The following is a 17,792-nucleotide window of genomic DNA, read 5'->3' as shown; positions in this document are numbered from 1 at the left end:
GATTATACTCAGGCCATTCTGTCATAGGAAGCCGTGCACTCCCAGCAGGGGACAGCAAACGTCAGACGCTGCAAGCACCGTGGCTTCAGGAGGAAGGGAAGTGCTCAGGGGTCCGGCTGCGGGGCAAGGAGTTCTCAGATTGAACCCATGATGGAAGAGGAGAAACTCCCCAGCAAACTTTCTAATTTACATTGAGTGTGATGTCATGGTATGAAATAATCCTGTTGGCCAGCTTGGGTCAAGTGCCTGGGTCTCACTCCTCCTCATCCCTGCATCTGGCGAGCTTGGAAACACTGAGACCTTGAAACCCACATACCACAGCTGGCTGTGAAGTAAATATTTTCAGAAATTCAGCCACTAGAGTCTTCTAAAAGTGCAGTTTTCCCAAGCACCAGAAGAGAAGTTAGTCATGCGTCGCCAAACACACGCAGTCTCTTGGATTTCATTTTTGCAGGAAGGGTGACAGCCCCAAGCAGCAGGTGCTATTTATGAGCTCTTATCCAGGGGACGTGAGGACGGTGCGCTATCACCACATGCCTCAGTGTACTGCAGGGACCTCGCTCTCCACCACAGCTTAATGATACAGAGGAATCACCTTAAAGGAAAGTCAGAGTGTTTCTAGGTCTTCTAGCTGGCTGTCTTGGGAGCGCAGGAGGTATCTTATCTCCTTCATCCTGCCGGAGGTGACCCAGACAGTCGGGGGCTGGAGCACGTGCACTGTGAGGTGAGACTGAGGGAACAGGGCTTGTTCAGCCCAGAGAGGAGATGGCTTTGGGGACAGCCAGCAGCAACCCACAAGAGCTTACCAAGAAAACAGGCTCTTCACAGTGGTGGGAGGACAAGAGGCAATGGGCATTGCTGAAACCAAGAGACGTTCAAATGTGACATCAGGAGAAACTTGCTCCCCGTGAGGACAGCCAAGCAGTGAAGCAGGCCGCCCGGAGAGGCTGTGCAGTCTCCATCCTTGGGGGCATTTAAAGACCGACCAGATAAAGCCCCGAACAGACAGATCCAGCCTCAGAGCTGACCCTGCCGTGAGCAGCAGGTTGGAGTAGGGACCTCCTTCCCACCTGAAGGACTTGGTGAGTCTACGCTGAGTCAGCCACATGCTGCCAGGCAGTGCTGCTGAAGTCAAGGAAAACATCACACCAGGAAAACAGGACAGCTACGGCTTACTGAAACAAAATAATTAGGTATGTGTGCAGAAAGAGAGTTAGGAAATCTTTAAACAGGAGAGTAATGAGGTCAGTATTTGACCTAATTGACATGACAACTTATAAAATATTAATCTCGAGAGCTTTGGAGAGGATTGAGATGTACAGAAAGCTTGAGCAGAACAAAAGGGCTTGCTACTGTGTCATAGGTGGTTAATTTAACTAAAGGACAGTCAGTTTTGCTGTTTAGGAGAGAGGATTTGTGGAAGCCCCTATACCTAAAACAATTCTGATCTCAGCCCACCAAAAAGGAAACTGAGGCATGAGAACAAGGCACAGTCATTGTTTTCCTTAGATCTGCAGGTTTACTGTGCTCACTAACTGTCAGTCTTGGAAGAGACTAATTGATACTCAGCACATACATAATGTTGGACTTATCAAAGGTGATGTGCTTAAGCTATTAACGTATCTGGTGAGCAGAAAGGAGACGAAGCGATGGGCTGGGAGCTGGAACGCACGGTAGGTACCTTTTTCACTAAGAGGTAACGAGTGTTCAGGAAGTACAACAGAAAGCAAGGAAACAGGCACTGCTGTGACCTACGCACACAAATAAGAAAGCGCAGATCAACAGGAGTTTTAAACATGGTAGTGTGGTGGGTGCTCACCTGCAGAAGCTCATCAGGATGTGGGATAGCAGCATTCACCCTAAAAGCCCCTTTTGCCAGTAAAAATGCAAAGGTTACAAGTTATAAGATAAAGTTGAAATAGGATAAGTTAAAATACAAGAAATACCGCTCTAGCTGCAATCTGTCCTGCTCTATATAGAAGCTATTCTCCTGCCTTTAACTGCATAACTACATACTCTTTTTCCAGAGTGCCCGTGCCCTGCTGTGTGATTACAGTGCTGCCTTTTCCCCTGTTCATTCCATATACAGCCTCAGGCCTTGCTTTTTCTATTTACTATCCTCTCCTGCATACAAGGGTAACAAGGGCTTCTGCTTTTCTCCTTCCATGGTACCCAGGTTCCTCACACATTAATTAATTTATTTTTGGAGGACAGCAGTGGCGCTACACATGTTATCATTTCTACAGTAGGAGAACTAAGAGACTGGGGCTAAAACTATTAAAGTGTCTGGTAAATATCAAGTTTTGGATTGTTGTCAAGAGTTCTTAGCATTACACAGCATTTCACATGTTCAAAGCGTAATTTCCATTAACTTCATATACAGCTGTACAGCTGAACAGCACAGCAACACTAAATGAAAATGATGGTAAACACACTGTTCTAGCATTTCATGGTAGATATTAAGAAGCGGTGAAAAATTTAACATCAAACTAGAAAAAAACTCAACTCGCACCATTACCCACAGCCAGGCTGCTGCATGAGAGCTCAGCCATCTGCAGAGCTATTCCCAAGTGCCCCTTGTGGAACAGAAAACAAGCGGCGCTCAGCTGCCAACAGTTTGGTTCAGCCAACGTGCCCACCGCAGGAGCAATCCCAAGCAAACGCTGAGCTGGCTGCAGCGTTTACGGGGGCTCATCAGTTCAGACTTCTTCGCTTGTTTTGTCAGTCTGTGGAGGCACCTCTGGGCTGGTGTTCAGCTTTCTTAACTATCTAAACAGACAAGCAGATATGTTGGGACTCACAGTATGTCTTCACGTCATTAAGCGTTGTTCAAATTTGTTCCAGCTGCTAGGAGCTGGTTGCTTCTTCTGTTTTCTTCTAAGCAGGGGCCTGATGCTGCCTTGCCCTCCTTAAATGTTAACTCTGCATTCAACAGTCTAATCTTATTATTGTTTATGCAATCCCTTGCCTTACCTATTATTTAATGCTAACCTCTGGGAGGAAAAAAAAAGACTAAACCTCCCTGCAGTACTCTGACTGTGGTGTAAGGAAACAAGCATGTGATCATATAATGAAAGAGAGCAGCAAAACACACAGAATAATGTGGTGAGGTTGGACGTGCAATCTCTGTTCCTTTACTTCCTTTGCATTTCAGTTTGGAAGAGCAGTGACATTCTCTTTTAACGTAAGTTCCTGAGACTCCTAATTAAAACAACAAAAAGTATCACAGTGACTCACTAGCTATGCTCCTAAGGTCACCGAATCAATGCAGGAACTGGTAGTATCAGGACACTGTCACCCATGGGGAGGAGATGATGGGGCGGGGAGAAGTGACTGTTTTGCCAAGGGGCCTTGGAGCTGCTTGCTGAGAGCAACCAGAGGAATCCAGAGATTTGGTCTCTCTAAGGAGATTTTGGAAGGAGGTTGGTTTTGTTGATTTAAAATCTCTGCTCATCCCCTACGGTCTGCCTTCCTGCCCCTTCCTTACAGCTTTCCCTTGCCTTTTCCCTCAGTACTGAGCCCTGCCAGCTCTTGCCCAGTCTGCCCGTGTGCCCTGCTCGGCTGCCCTTTTTGCCTCCTGCAACCTGAGCAGAGCTAAGGTATCTCATAACAAATGGTTTTCATCATCTCTAAGTAGGACAAGATTTATTAAGACAGAAAAGGGAATGACCGCTTCCTAAAACTACTTGAAATGCTAAAATAAGAAATAACCCTTTCAACACTCCAGGCTGGTGTTTATTTAATCTACAATGCTACGTGTTTACAAAATACTCTGTTTTTTCAAGGACAGTACTTGAAGTCTTAAATCGAGGCACCGTGGGTTGTTCTTTGGAGATTCCTGAACTGTGAACAATGTTCCTTCAGACATTTGTAACACGGAAATGGCTCAATAACACATGAAAACTTTTGCATCTCAATAACAAAATAGCACTATAATTTCTTAATCCAATTTACAGTCAAAATGCTCTCATTTTATTTTTATTGCTGAAGTTAGTTATCACTGCTCCTTTGTCAGATGAGACGAAGCAGCTGTGGTTAGTATTTCTGGCCAGGGCTGTAACAGGCTTGGGTGTCTGCTGAGGGGCTCTAGCCTTATGAATCTGCTAAAGTTGCAATGTCAGCACAGGTAGAGGCAGCCATTTGTGTCTAATTTTGGTAGAAGGCTCCCAAATTTGGGGCTGCTGTGGATGGTCAGGTCCTCATGGCTGTCTGGGTGTGAACACCTTGAGACGATGGATTTTACTAGATGGCAGGACAGAAGTTTTTTCCAGTCTGTCTGCAGCAGGAGGGTCAGAGCTACCCCAAATAAATCCATAAAAACTGGGCTTTTGAAACCACAGAGCCTGGATAGGTCAGGAAGCATCTTATCAAACCCAGGGAGAGCCAGGGCTCCCACTGGGATGAAAGTACACCTGATTTTTTGCCCAGCTCAAACCAGGCCTTGCTGAAGTAGGGAAGACTGAACGGTTCAAACTGCAAGCTGTGGGCTCTGCCCACTGACTGAGAAGCTGGGTGGCAAAAAGCGTGTGTACAGCCCAGGATCGTGTACAGCCTCACCGTCAAGTCACAGTCCACTTGCAAGTGGATTTCTTTCAGTTCCTACTCCCAAGATTTCCCTTTTGTGTTCAAGGAGGGAAAAGAATCACTGAACCTAAGGAAAAGTAGATTAGCTCTGCAGCCTAGCAATATTGAGACACGCTCAGATACGGAAGAGCCAAGTTCGTGTTCAAGTTGTTTATCCTGAATGAATATTGAATTATTTCCTTGGGAATGTTTCGCTTGGTAGGAGAGACTGACAAAGCATCATCCTGAATGCCCAATTTTCAAGACACTTCTTTACAGCTAGATTAATGGCATTTGGGCTGTTTATTCATGAAACCTGAGGCTCTCTGGGGATAACTTACAACTCTTGCTTCCCCCATGCCTTACTGGCTACTTTAGGTAGTTCAGTGAATGCCATTTGCAGGTGCAAATTGTATGAGCAGCCTGAGCTCACTAACTTGAGGAATTTATGTGGGTGATTCCCTGTCGATAGGTTGTATTGCTTCCCATCGATGGAGAAATCCAGAGAATGGATGCTAGGGGAAGAAATATATATACATTCTCAATTCTTTTATCATAATAGCATAGCCTGCACAAGCTATGCTCAAGGCTCAGACCATATAGATGAATATCCTGCAGGCTCTGTGCCTCATACTGCTTATAGAGCCAAATACCGTTCTTCCTAGCTGCTCATCACTATGGAGAGAAGACTTCCCTCTGCAATTGAGTGCTCTGCAAAAGATTACTGTGTTTAGGTGACACTCCTGAGCAGATGGCCTATGGTTCCTAGTACCAACAATAGGCATCTTTTCTCTGTGGTTTCTTGCTGCATGCATCAAATAATAAATTAATCCGAGATGGTTACTGAGGATGTCAGAATTTTTTTCTTCTGTATTTCAGTTCTCTCTTTCCTTGGAGATAGTGGAGGAATAAGGCAGATACATCTCACATTACTACAAAAACCTGAGTTACTTTTGAGATTCTTCTTTCTTTGAGTTTCTTCTCAACAAAAAGTGCTTAACATCTTGCTGTATCCCAGTCATTTCCCTGCCTGTAAAAAACCCTCTAAACTCAGTGTTGGAAACAGAGAAGCATTCACGTTAAGTAATGGAGTAAACGGTGAGGCAAGTTTCCAGTGCAAAGCTGAGTTTGAACTTTTAGTCCATAAATTCTCATTGTGGCTCATCAGTAGAGGAAATCTTGTGTAACAGATAAGGTTTCTTCGGTGTGTGCATTTCTTACTGTCCCCTTCCCTAACATTTGAAATTACTTCTTATGCCTCAGATTGGAGAAGTTTATCGTATTTCCCAGCCTTTCGAATATATGCATTATCTAGAATAATAGAATAGAACTAGAATAATAATTCTGTTCTCTAAATCAAATTCCATCCTAATCGAGTGGATGAAGAGGCTCTGCATCTGCCAGATGATGTACACAAACCACAGCATGTTGTCAGTAATGATATTTGAGCTGTACTCTGTTCTCTTGTTTAGTCTGAGACACTTGTAGTACTCTTTCACAGGCCACAAGAGTTTAGACTAGATGGGAGCAAAACAAGGAATAAGGTAGATGGAAGCGCAGGAAGAAGCTACACACACAGTCTGGGGAAACCTGGTGGAGAGTTCTCACACAAAGACAGGGAAGGGATGTGTCTTTCTGTCTCTGCAGCATCACTTTACTAAGTAAAACCAATGGGTTTATGCATCTGATTTATATTGCAGCAAATTGTCCCATGCCTAGACTTTTGAGAGAGGTGCAGCAAAAGGCAATGGGGGAGCACGTGCACCTGAAATTTTGATAACAAGCTTGTTTGAATCCAGATTCCTCATCAGCCAAATAATTAGTGGCTGGCTCCACATAGTGGTTTCTCATGTAATTCCACTGAGTAGGGGCTTGGTATTTGGTATTTTCTCTCCCAGAATAGCATGGCATTAGTTTTCCAGTGAGGTGCCATTTGCAAGGCTGATCAGTCTTGGAGCCTTTGCATGCCTCTGGACAGTAGAACAGCGAAAGCAGGCTGGAGTCCTTCTGGCCACTGTCAGTCACATTTGTGGCTGGAGAGATTAGGCATTAGAAAGATGGTTGTGTTCTCGTGCACATCACCAAGTGTGATATCAGGCGTCTGCAGGGATGGGGATAGCATATCAGTGGGTGAGTTTGCTTTTTTTTTTTTTCAAAGAAATCTCAGTGCACTGTTAAGGTAATAGAGGGCAGAGAGCTAAATATATGGAAATACTATACCAACCCAAGTCAGTATCTGGCATTTAAGAAATAATAATGCACATCCCACAACCTTGGCTTAGACGTCTAATGGCAGACAGATTTTTGACACATGATTATGGAAAAGTTCTCTGCCAGTCAGAACTCTTACTTCATTTCCCCCTCTGGAGCTTTCTGGTAGGAAAAACCTCACAAAAACTTAAAAAGCTCTTTTCTGCTGAAGCTGTATTATTTTCCTCAACTCTCAGCTATTTAGCAGCGACATGCAAACTTATCCCTCGTACTCCTTCAGTCCTACAAACATGACTGATTATATCAAGCTTTTCTCTGTGTGTCAAAGAGAGCATACATGCTGACTGAGATGTAGCCGTTTACCTCACCTTTTCAGGTGCTACGATGCCAAAGATACTCCTGTCAGACATCTTTCAGAGGCCAACCTACCTATCCCCTCATTCAACTCATCTTTAAAAAATGAGTCATTTTTAAGGCAGAGGACTAAAAGAAGGAGGAAAAGACATGTGGCCATTTTTATTCCCAGCTTCCAGCTTTGCAGGTTACCCTTTTTCTGCATAGCAGTTGCCTCTTGCTCAGCCAAAGCCCGAGTTACTGACTGGGCTTCAGCACAGCTCCATATACAGTTTGCTAGATTTGAGTGCCGGAGCTTCAAAAGAATCGTCTGGCAAAGGAAAAGGCCAAAGTGACTCTTAGATCTTGCTGTTTGTTTGTTTGTTTGTACAAAGCCCTTGCCAACATTTATTTACCCATCTGAAAGTGAGGGTTAATTTTCAGCACTGAGTGAGGGTTTTTAAAGCTATGACAAGTCTGCTAGAAGTATCTCATTTCAGAGGAAGTTGTGGTGAATGAGATGTTTTATTGTAAAGCCCTTGTAAAGTGTGTGTGCTGCGCACAGCTGCATGATTTTGTATCACTTCGTTAAGCTATGACCCCCCCCATGTTACCCAGAGGCTTTGATTTCAGTTGGGTAAGCATCTGTGTCAGCCTGAGAGGAAGCCAAATGGCTGAGAGGATCCACACAAATAATGCTGGACTTGTGTACTGTAAAAAGCATGACTAAACTCTAATCGGAAACTTTCTGACACTTGTTAACAAAAGTGTTCCCGTCTGCTTCCAATTTTGCAATCTGTTCTCTCTGCGGGATGTGCGGGGTTAACATGCAACTTTCCTTTAAAACAAGATTCAATAACTGGTACTAATCATCATTTCTGGGAACCATATGCACTTCTGGGACCAGCCAGTGAGAATGGGGACTCTGATGCTCCTTTGAAGGTGCCAGCACATGGAGCTCCAGCTGCTGAGTCTTAAAGTTACAGCACCAAAAAAGTCTCATCTTGCACTTGAGTGTCCTGCTGTTTCTGGTAAGCTCATGATGCAGAGGCTGCAGGTCTGTAGGTGCAGTGAGAAGGCTTTTCCTTGGCTCTCTGTGCATGGACCAGTTGTAAATATAAACAAGGCCATGCACCGGTGTTTAAGAGGGCAGTGGGGAAAAGGAGAGACAAGAGAGAAAAAAGACTCCTCCTTCCTGAGGATGTATATATAATGTCTAAAGGTGAACTCAGTAAAGATCTGATGGGGTAGGACAAAATCTCATCTGACTACATCGCGTTAACACAATCATCAAATAGCATGCACACACTTGAGACCCAGTTCACAGTTTGGCTCTCGCAGCAAGACCATGGTATACAAACAACTGCCGTGTATGCGCATGGCCACGCAGTGGGACCTCGGTCTCTGAGATGTAAGGAATCATAGCTATCAACAGATAATGCAGCAAGCAACAGAATGTCACACAGGATGAATAACTGACATGGTTAATGTGCACGTGTGCACATGCATCTGCATACTACTCTTTTAAGCTCTTATATCTACCACAGTGATTTTTGATAATCCACCTCAGTTGAGAATGATTAGCACGTGCATTTTCTATTGATAGAAGTGGCATGCCATAAGCGTGTGCATGAAACATCCCAAACATCCATTCCTACAGCAAATCAGATTTTTATAACCCTCTCTTTTTAAAGACAGCTAATAGTAAAAGTTGTGTATTCAGTTTCACCACTATTTAATTCTGTCAAAGTTTCACCGAATGCAGGTCTGCAGTCTTAAGCTTTTTATTTCTACATACATCCCTCACTTTTCACTGGTTTTCAACAGGTCCACTCTTTCCAGAAACTTGTCTGACTTGCTAGCAGAAGAGAAAGGCGATGTTATAGTGCAACACTCCCTTGCTAATCACATCTTTTCAATTCATTGAAACAGAGGCTATGCAGACCTCAACAAAGCAAAAATAATTTCTTCCAGATATTTCTAGAGGCATGGCTAGTGTTCAGAGTGGTGTTGCCAGAAGAAACCTGTGTTTTTATTCAATCTTTGGTCTACAAATCTACGTTGAAATGCTCAAGAAAGTCTAATGTATACAGAAGTACTGTGATAAGTGGGTTGGCAAAATGCAGCCGTGGATCCACACAGTACTCAGCTGCAGCGGTGTACACGGAGTCCCTGTGAAAAGCTGGATTTGTTCTAGTCACCAGCAGGCCAGTCACGTGGGATACCACTTTGTGGTAACTTAAACTCTCTATGCTTTTGCTGAAAACATGCCTCAACAACACACAACTTATTTGGCATTCAATGTTAGTGGGGACTGTTATGGCCCTCCTATTGCTCACGCTGCCAGGTAGGTCTTTGAGCCAACTACTTCACATCAGCTGGTCTTGGGCAGAGTTTTCCCTGGCAGTTTGTTCCTTCAATATACAGAAGCCTTCTTTGGAAGTTCTCAGGGCTATTCTGACATTGTGCAAACCCACAGTTAATGTTAGATCAGCTGTGCCCTGCAATGGCAGAAGATAAACAGCTGTGCATACAGTTTGCTTTCAGACATTGCTGAGACCACTTGTGCTACTTTTTTCTTAAGAGTGATGCTTCCAAGCGTATGCTGCCAATGTAGTAGTGAATGTTTAATGCACCCACCTTGTGCTGACAGAAGGGCTGCATTCTGATCAGTTTGCACAGGGAGGCATGCAATTCTGTCAGTAAAGCCATCAAAATAAGCCCTCTGCTCAGAGTGCTAACAAGGTATTGTTAGCAAGGACATCCACGCATCCACCTGCACAGAGACAGTGCTCCAAATAACTCAAAATTTGGGTTAACTCTCAATTAAAAATGTAGATGTTGAATCTCTTTCTTCCTCTGAAATGCCAGGTAGGCAATATTGCTGGACCTGGGGACAGACAAAATGGCCCTTTGATGAAGGATCTATTCTTGGCTGTGTGACAGGCCCCCTAGGGAGCCTGCTACAAGTCATTTCAGGCAACACTTTCCATAACATTTTGCCCTGGCTCAGGTCTACTTACTGTCATTGACTTCTGCTTGCGCAGGAGTAAACCACTTCTAGGTAATTCTGAAAAGCCTGCGCTTAACCCTCCTGCAAGCCTTCCTGAAGCCTTGAGCTTGACACGCTTCTCACTGAGTGTAAAGCTACTCTCCCTCTCTTTCTCTCTCTCTCTCCGTACCTCACACATGCCATAGATGTGAAGATGTGGGATCCCATCCACATACCTGTTTAGAAGCTCAGTTAATATTTGTAAAGCATTAAGATCCTCAGTTTTATACGTCTGAAGCATTGCTGGTAGCTCAGAGCTTCTTTGGCTGCAGACCTATCAGAAGAGTGCAGAAAAATTGGGTGGGCCGATGCACACTCGGGGAGATACATACCTCTGCCAAGCTGTCGCCCGCTGCCTCTTTTATCTTGGTCAGTCCCGTTCCATTAGTTGCCTGTTGCTGCGAGCTAAGCCGAGTGCTGCACTGATACATACCGTACCATTCAGAAAGCTTAGGGCCAGCCTTGGTAATTCTGCTGGCCAGTGCTTCAGGGAAAACTGGCGGCATAACTCGTCAAATGAACTGAGTCATTCTCCATGTACTTCCTAGAAGGATTATGACCGATGGTAATTGCTTGTAATGAACAGGCACCCATCTTTTCCAAAAGATTAACTTCCATTGCATGGGGGTGAGGTAATCTGCATGGATTTATATCACGTTCCCTGCTTGTGCCCAGCTCAATTTTAAGATGGATGTCCTTCCTCAGGAAAGCTCATGAAATGCCTAGCTCTTGTCTTTAGTTCTAAAGCCCCAGTGGTTTTGCTAGGCAGATGCATGGCTACAGCAAAAGGTTCTGTCATGTATGAAATGCAAAGCAACAGGCTTGATAGCCCTCGGAGCAGGGAGAGGGCTCTGTTGGCAAGGAAGGAAGCTCTTTGGGGGGCTGGAGGTAAGAGTCTTGTGTACCGTCAGAAAGGCCACTGCACAAACACGGGAGAATTGCAAACCCTGACCGTGCAGGAGGGATAAATTAATGCACACCCCAGCTTGTTCTGGCCATCCTTCCTCCTGAGCACTGCCCTGATACACTCAAGGACAAATGTTCTCTGATGCAGCTGTCTTAGATGGGACCTTGTGCTAACGCAAAACAGGAAGGTTGGCATAACTTCTGAAGCTCCTGATCCCCTAATTCAGGTGCTGAAAGCCAGCAGCTACCACACATTCCCATACTCACCGCCGTCTCTCCTGCAGTGTCCCACAGAGCGGAGGCTGGAGCACAACTCTTGGCATGCGTTTGCAACCCTCCATGGCGTTCACAGCTGGTTTGCTGCAGGGGCGAGGGCAGGAGTAAGAAGCAGCCGGTGCTGGCTGCAGGCGCAGAGAGGCTGTGGATGTACCGCACGGATGTTCAGTGCCGCTGGAGGCAGTTACTAATGGCTGCAGATCTGCGTGCCCAAGTAGCTTATCAAATTATACTCAGGCCTACAGCCCCCTCAGTAATCAAGGCTCTGCTGGCACTTCCAATTACAAACTCTCTTTATCACAGGTTAATAACTAAGCTGTAAGCACTCAGTCTGTGGCAGCACACTGTGGCAGCAAAGCCTTGGAGCATTTCGTTATTTCTATGGGTTTGTTTTTTTTTGAAGAAAGGAGACTGCAAATAGTAAGAGAAACAATTAAAAAAAACAATGATACTCTCAGAAGCTCATTAGGCTCATAAAATGGAAATCTGACCTGCTTTATGAACGTTATTTCAGTATTTTTGCATTTTTAATTTAAAAATGTTCTTTATCATTCACCAATCGGTCACTGTGTATTTCAGTGTTACTACCTGCTTCGCTATTATCATAGAATCACAGAATGATTTAGGTTGGAAGGGACCTTAAAGATCATCTGGTTCCAACCCCCCTGCCATGGTCAGGGACACCTCCCACTAGACCAGGCTGCTCAAAGCCCCATTCATAGAACCATAGAATCATAGGGTTGGAAGGGACCTCTGGAGACCATCTAGTCCAACCCCCCTGCCAGAGCAGGGTCCCCTAGAGCAGGTTGCACAGGAACGCGTCCAGGCGGGTTTTGAATGTCTCCAGAGTTGGAGACTCCACCACCTCTCTGGGCAGCCTGTGCCAGGGCTCTGCCACCCTCAAAGTAAAGAAGTTCCTCCTCATGTTTAGGTGGAACTTCCTATGCTCAAGCTTGTGCCCATTACCTCTTGTCCTGTTGCCAGGCACCACTAAAAAAAGCCTGGCCCCATCCTCCTGACACCCACCCTTTAAGTATTTATAAGTGTTGATAAGATCCCCCCTCAGCTGTCTTTTTCCAGACTGAAGAGACCCAAATCCCTCAGTCTTTCTTCATAAGAGAGGTGTTCCAGTCCCCTAATCATCTCGGTAGCTCTCTGCTGCACCCTCTCCAGCAGTTCCCTGTCCTTCTTGAACCGGGGAGCCCAGAACTGGACACAGTACTCCAGGTGCGGCCTCACCAAGGCAAAGTAGAGGGGGAGGATGACCTCCCTCGACCTGCTGGCCACACTCTTCTTGATGCCCCCCAGGATGCCATTGGCCTTTTTGGCCACAAGGGCACATTGCTGGCTCATGGTCGTCCTGTTGTCCACCGGGACTCCCACGTCTCTTTCAGATGAGCTGCTCTCCAGCAGGTCAGCCCCCAACCTGTACTGGTGCAGGGGGTTGTTCCTCCCCAGGTGCAGCACCCTACACTTGCCCTTATTGAATTTCATAAGGTTCCTCTTTTCCCAACTCTCCAGCCTGTCCAGGTCTCTCTGTATGGTGGCACAGCCTTCTGCTGTGTCAGCCACCCCCCCCAGCTTTGTGTCATCAGCAAACTTGCTGAGGGTGCACTCTATCCCTTCATCCAGGTCACTGATGAATATATTGAAGAGGACTGGACCCAGTACTGACCCCTGGGGAACACCACTCGTCACTGACCTCCAACTAGACTCTGTGCCCCTAATCACAGCCCTCTGAGCTCTGTCTTTCAACCATTTATCTATCCACCTTACTGTCCATTCATCTAACCCACTCTTCCTCAGCTTCCCTATGAGGATGCTGTGGGAGACCGTGTCGAATGCCTTGCTTAAGTCAAGGTAGGCCACATCTACTGCCCTCCCCTCATCTATCCATCCAGTCACGCCATCATAGAAGGCTATCAGATTAGTCAGACATGATTTCCCCTTGGTGAATCCATGTTGAGTACTTCTGATAGCTTTCTTTTCCTCCACATGCCTTGAGAACAAGCTGCTCCATCATCTTTCCAGGGATGGAGGTGAGGCTGACCGGCCTGTAGTTCCCCGGCTCCTCCTTCTTGCCCTTTTTGAAGACTGGAGTGACATTGGCTTTCCTCCAGCCCTCAGGCACGTCGCCTGTTCTCCAGGACCTTTCAAAGATGATGGAGAGCGGCCCAGCAATGACTTCTGCCAGCTCCCTCAGCACTCTCTGGTGCATCCCATCGGGGCCCATGGACTTGTGAATATCTAATTGATCCCTCACTCGATCCTCCTCAACCCAGGGGTTGAGGTCATCTTCTTTCCCCGTTACTTCCCCCAATGCCTGGGACTCCTGAGGGCTGGGCTGAGCAGTAAAGACCGAAGCAAAGAAGGCATTCAGTAACTCCGCCTTCTCCGCATCCTCTGTCACCATGGCTCCTGTCTCATTCAACAGTGGGCCCACAACTTCTCTGGTCTTCCTTTTGCTTCCAATATACTTTAGAAGCCCTTCCTGTTGAGCTTGACATCCCTGGCCAGGTTTAATTCCAAGGCGGCCTTGGCTTTCCCTGTTTCATCCCTGCACGCTCTGGCAGCATTCTTGTAATCCTCCCAAGGGGTCAGTCCCTTCTTCCGCTTATTGTAGACTTCCTTCTTCCACTTGAGCTTTTTCAGAAGCTCCTTGCTCAACCATGCAGGTCTCCTGCGTCCCTTGGCTGATTTCTTTCTCTTAGGGATGCACCGATCCTGAGCTTGGAGGAAGTGGTCTTTGAATATCAACCAGCTTTCTTGAGCCCCTTTGCCTTCCAGAGCCCTAGCCCACGGGATCTCTCCAAGCAGTTTCTTGAAGAGGTCAAAGTTAGCCCTCCTGAAATCCAAGGTTGTAATTTTACTTCCTGATGTTTTGTGCGTGGTACCCGTGATCCTGAACTCTGTCATTTCATGATCACTACAACCTAGGGTGCCCCTAACCTTAATGTCCCCCACCAGTCCCTCTGTGTTTGTCAGCACCAGGTCTAGGAGTGCTCCTCTCCTTGTTGGCTCCCGCACCACATGTGTCTAGAAGTTATCATCAATGCACTGGAGGAGCCTCCTAGACTGTGCATGCCTGGCTGTGTGGTCTTCCCAGCAGATATCAGGGTGATTGAAGTCCCCCATTAGAATGAAGGCCTGCGATTGCGAGGCTACCTTCATCTGTCTGTAGAAAGCCTTATCAGCTTCCCCATCCTGATCAGGTGGCCTGTAATAAACACCCACAACAGTGTCTCTCATATTTGCCTGCCCTTTAATCCTTACCCATAAACTCTCCACCCTCTTGTCATCCGCCCCTAGTGAGAGCTCAATGCATTCCAAATGCTCTCTCACATAGAGTGCAATTCCACCACCACGCCTTGCTGGTCTGTCTTTCCTGAAAAGGACGTAGCCATCCATGACAGCATTCCAGTCATGTGAGCTGTCCCACCACACCTCAGTAATTGCAATGAGATCGTGGCCCTGTAACCACACACAGATCTCCAGCTCTTCCTGCTTATTCCCCATGCTGCGTGCATTGGTGCATAAGCATTTCAGAGAGGGAGTCACGTGTGTAGTTTACTCTGGTCTGTCATGATGGTCTGACAGTAAAGTCAGACTAAGGAAAAAGTCACTGTCACATGTTGCCATTTCTATCAAGTCTAGTTTTGAAAAGCATCTACACATTCATCAGGCAGACAGACTTTCAAATACCCAGTGAGGTGGCCCATCTTGCCCCCCAGCCTGCCTCTTGCTTCCCGGCTGTTTTGTGCCTCCACTGCCAGGAGCAGGCAGAGGGCAGAAGTTGCGCGCCAGCATATGCAAGTGGTTGTGATTATTTCAGCAACCTGTTTTCCTAACAGTCATTTGGGGCCACTGCTTTTCCATCCTGAGAGATTAAGTGTGGAAGGAGACACAAGGCGTTTCTGCAGCCATGCAGGCGCGCGCGTGTGTGTGTGCACAAGCGTAATTCTCTGCAGTAAGGATCAGGACTAAAGTATTTAAAGGATAAACCTAATAAGCTTTGGAGATTCCCTAAGTTATGGTGTCTCTAGAACATGCCTATTTTTCCTCTCCTAGGAATTACAGAGAGAGTTTTGTATTCAAACTAGTGAACACAGGCTTCGGTTCGTGCTAAATCTCAGTATTTGTCTAAAATATTTAATAATATATTTATTATCTAAAATATTTAATAAAATAACATTAGAGTTTTGCAACTGGATTCAGTAAGAGCAGTGGCATCTAATTAATTCCCGTCACCAGAGGGCATTGGAGGACAAGCTGATTTTTAGAAAGCACGGGCCCTATCCCTTCAGTTAAACCCGTGAATATTAATGAAGCCAGTGGGCCTGAGACCTCCTTCTCGTTGGTGCAAAATGAGCAACTCCGGCACAAGCAAACAGGGATTGGGGCCCTGGGTTTGCCCCATGCAGAGGTGGGGGCTAAGGGGCATCTCGCTCGTCCCCCTGCAGCTGCACACACATCTGTGGACAAGCTTGAGCACAGATCAGGAATGGGACTAAATGATGCTTCAGAGATTGCCATGCAGCCAAGAATTCACAAGTGTCTTGGGATGGCTTTTGAGAAGCCAACCACTTACCAACAAAAAAAATGCCCATACTTGGCCATTTTGGGTCCCCAAGTGAGGCACAGTGCGTTATTTCAGAAGACAGAGTGCAAGAGGGGCAAACAAAGCACCTGGAGACCTTCCTCCTGGAAGGAGCTGAGCTAGGGGGCAAATTTGAACTATCGGTCCGTGGCTCCCCAGCGCAGGCCAGCTGTCTTGTAACACACCTACACCGTACATGGAGACTACGAGGCTCCTCTGGGCTCCAGCAGTTTCCTTCTAATTCCTAGTGTGATTCATTACATTCATTTCTATGTTAAATACAGGCTCAGAGGTTTACAGCAGGAGAGGATTTTCTTAGACTGCCTAACTTGCCTGAAGGGTACCTCTTCAGATTAGCAAGGGAATAAAACCAATCTGAGCCTGGAAACAGTGTGAAAAGTACTCACTTTGTCTCGTGCCAAAACGGCAAATATATTTCAGTTAGCAGAAAGAGATATCGTCCATTAGAATCAAACAACGAGGCTTTCTATGCGTTACGAACGCTTTGCTTTTCAATGGGAGGAAGCAGGCCAAGTGGCCCTAGTCTCTTATCACCATAAAATAGCGATGCTCATTTATAAACTACAACTGTGGCAAATTTATGCCCCATGTCAGATCCCCAAGGCTATGAGATCATTGACTTCAATTAGAGAGTGAGTACTGCTGTGTAACCGTCAAAGGCCTTTAAGTCTAAGGCAGGGGTTCTGCTTTTCAAGCAGGGTCAGCTCAACACCCTAATAATAATGTTCTGGGTTATATCAGGCAATGGTTTAATTTGGATCATGTTCTACTACGTTGTTTTTCCTTTAGACAGGTATTTTTTTATTCCAGTTCTCGCTTCACTTCATTCTTGCAATATGCTAGGCAACTACAACAGTCAAGTGAAAGAGCAATGGGGTGTATTAATTTATTCGCCGTTATAGATGCAAAGCCTTGTCAACTATACAAAATACAATAATCAACGTATGGACGTCTCCAGCTCATCACATATCCCAAAGGTAGCATCTGTGCACTGTCGAAAATGCTAACTCATTCATTTCTCTTTAAAAGCCATGTGATCTCCAAAAAATGAGTACTGAAAGTTGCCACATTGACATTGTTGTGGATCACGGGAAAGAAAAGGAACTGCCTCAAAGCCCTTACAGAGAACGATTCCAAGTTGTCCATGAAGTTTAAAATAAAGAGGATCTGACATGAATTCATGACTTGTGTTGATACCAGGACATGTCTCAGAACAAAATGCATCCCATTCTCTATGCTGTATAAATCGCTTTATTCATCTCAAAGCTTATAACCTGGAAAGACACAATTTCTCATGAGTACTACATCCTTACATTTTTTATATAGTCAATACAACAGACTCAAAATTACAAAAAGCAGGGATTAAACAAAGCAACGTATCTGTTGGGATACCGGGTTTTTTGCACTGAACCGAACACTTTCACTAGTGTGCTTTTAGCAGGAAAACTATTTCAAAAAAGGCCAAATTTTAATTTATTTTGAAACTTAATTTTTGCATTTTAAACCAAATGAAAATGTATTTCTTCTCCAAGTAGAAGTAGTGCTTTAATTTCAAAATAGAAAAATACTTGGAATATTAATCTGGTTTTGCCCATTAAAGAGTTGACCTCCTTCCACTCCCCTTTGGAGAAATGTAGGATTTAAAGTGACAGGTAAAAACAGAACAAAAATCTTAAAATAATACTAGAGTTAGAAAATTCCAAAAGTGACATTTTGATTCAGAAATAGAACCACAATAATTCCCATAGGAAATTTAAAAGAGATAAATTTCCAAAATGACCTAAAATGCTTTTGATTACTTTTGAATTAGCATAAATCATGAATGATACTGAA

This window comes from Larus michahellis, chromosome 5, assembly GCF_964199755.1.
Source record: "Larus michahellis chromosome 5, bLarMic1.1, whole genome shotgun sequence".
NCBI classification, from domain to species: domain Eukaryota; kingdom Metazoa; phylum Chordata; class Aves; order Charadriiformes; family Laridae; genus Larus; species Larus michahellis.
Note: the sequence above shows the minus strand (reverse complement) of the source record.